Below are 2,869 nucleotides of genomic sequence, written 5' to 3'. Positions count from 1 at the left end.
ACTAGCATAAAGAACCTAGAATCACTACTCCAGTACCACATCCTCAGAACTAGTCAACAGTTCCCTACAGCCTTCCAAGCCTGTTCCCACGTTCACAAAATTAAGCAATGCGCTTACATGCAGTTCTCAAGATTTCTCTCCAGTTACATATACATGATTGATAATGCACAGAAAACAGACATTGACAAAATACAAATAAATTTGCCTTGCTTGATATTCCAGAAAAAGACAGCATGCAAGTTTGCTTCAGAAGACAGCAGCTTAGCATTCATTCATACTTGCAAGTTCACTTGGAATCAAATTTGAAGAGTGGCCAGTTTCCAACATTTTCCTGAACATGCGTGCAATAAATTGCTAACGGCAGGCAAAAAAGCATACAGCAACTTTCCCTGTGCCTGATAAATCAATTCTGCCAGGTCTCTGGCTACTGTTCTTATATGTAACAGTGTTAGCATCACGTCAGTGGCTGCGTTCAGCATAGCTTTCAGTGAAAAAACAAAAAAATCTCACCAATCAAAAAACCCAAATACCCCCGCCCTTTTTAACTTGAGAAAATGTGACTTGTGCAGCATTTAAAGATCAAATTTTAGCATTATTAATCTACTTGAACTGTTGTTTTTGTCCTCTACACATGCACTGGGCTGGGTGCCCAGCACTGAAAGAGACAAAGGTAGCAGAGAAACAGCTTTGTTTCCATTCATAGCTGCTTGCTGCCAGAACTAGCTGGGAGGAGCCAGTTACTGTAGAAATTCAGTGTTAAAGGGAAGAGTTCAAGTGATCTATGACACTTCAATCAGCTTATTTTATTGATTCTTGGGAAGCAACTGTGTTAATTCAGACATCTCCTGCACCAAGGTCCTGTACAATGGCAATTCTTCATTTCTGCTTCCTAGCAATTCTCAGTCATATTCTGTAAGCAGAATTTGGATTACATGGATGTCAACAATGTCTGTTAAAGAACAAAATGTTACGTAGGCCCTTGGAATAAGCAGTCCAGAGAGAAACAAACCCTCCAGCACAAGAGGAAGTGTTTTATTTTAACATACCTCCACCCATGTTTTGCTTGAGGGAACATCACTTTGCAGCGCAAGGGCAATACCTGATGTACAAACAGTGAAGGCACTTGACTGAACGGAACAGGCTCAGCAGAGTAACTGACATTTACCTGCAACTTGACATTCACCTGCAAGGAGAACTTGGAGGCTCCACACAGAAGCAGAACCCAGCTATGAAAGGTACCAGACAAGCCTTAAGACAGATGAGCAGATGAGACAGGACACAGCACCACTGAGACTCAAACACCACTGAACTGATGTAACTTTTGGAAGGAGAGGGAAAGAGACAATGACTTCTGAACCGTTAGAAACACGCAACACAATTCAGCTGGGGAAAAAGCATAAAGAATACTAGGTCACTGCAGAGGAACACCGGACCTGTGAGTGCTAGAACATAAATATCAAGATAAATGGAAGTCAAACATCTTCCTCAAGATCAACTTTGTTTACTACCTGCACAAGATCCTGGATAACAAACAACAATAACCTTTTTTTATGATCACCCGAATACTTAACAGGTCCAACACAACACCTTAATAGACTTTCTGGCAGCTACAAGGCAAAACTACAGTTCAACTCTGATCTCCAAAGCAGTCGTTTAAATCTTTATAATCTGAATGTTTGGGGTTTTTTTTAAGAAGTTACAGAGAGACTGTTTGCATAGAACATTTAAAACAACCTGCCAAGATGCATGCCATTACTGTTGCAGGATCCCTCCTGAAGCCCACTTAGTCCCAAATATACATGAAACACTGCATGTTGACAGCTGCCAGGTCTTCAGTCGCTCTGAAAAGCTGGGCTTGGACCCATCCTCTTATCTGTACTTCTTATCAGATTGTAAGTGTGCCTTCCTCCTGTTATTCATTACTAATTTTTGCAGTTACCATTTTAACTATAACATAGGGAAAGCAGGAACGGGACAACAGCATACCTAAAAAAATTAGCGTACCCCAAAAGAAACAATGCGAAGACCACATCCCTTTTCCTCCAGTCTGCGCTTCTAGTTCCAGAGATGGGAAGGCCATATGCGGACACTAGAGAGAAGGTACCTGTAAGCAAAGGATGGTGTTCGCACCGCACAAAGCAGCTTCTTAGTTTGCACGTCACTAAACACGTAGAATATCTATAGCAAACTCCAGAAGTGTCTGGGATCAGCTCACAGCAATAACAGTCAACTACAATCTTTTACATATATAACCTACCATAGAAACTCAGTTTTGGAGTCACAACCCAAATGTCTTCTTGTGCCATCTCCTCACTTCTGTGAATTCAGTGGAGCCCAAAGTAACAAAAAAATCTTGAGTTTGGCTTGTCTCATTTATACAGATATTTTCAAATCAGAGTCAAACTTACTCCAAGTGTGTCAACTGAAAATAATTTTATACGCATGTACCTTTTTTTAGCTTATTTTGTCTGATGATATACCCCCTTGCAACTGCCTTTCTTGTTCAAGACTATTTCACACAAAGTCGTGGTCAAATTCACCTGAGTAGAAAAGAATTAAGCAGAGACTGATTTCCTGCGTTTCCATGCCTTCATTCTTTCATTAACAGGAAGGAGAGGCTTCTTTACACACTTTCTAAGACTCCTCCTCACACTAAGCTATCACATAACTACTCCTAATTCCACTTAATATCTGTGGTAGTACTCTATTTCCCACTACTTCAGAAAGAAAGCTGTCAACAAAGAAGTGACAAGATCAGGAAAAGTAGAATTCAAAAGCTAACAAGTACATGCAAGATCATCTGAGAAACAGAGCAAAACTACTTAGTCAAAAGGCAAATTTATGAATCAAAATGGAAAAGAAGCAACAA

Source organism: Falco cherrug, chromosome 15, assembly GCF_023634085.1.
Source record: "Falco cherrug isolate bFalChe1 chromosome 15, bFalChe1.pri, whole genome shotgun sequence".
Lineage (NCBI taxonomy): Eukaryota > Metazoa > Chordata > Aves > Falconiformes > Falconidae > Falco > Falco cherrug.
The sequence above is the reverse complement of the archived record's forward strand: the minus strand, read 5'-3'. Positions refer to the sequence as shown.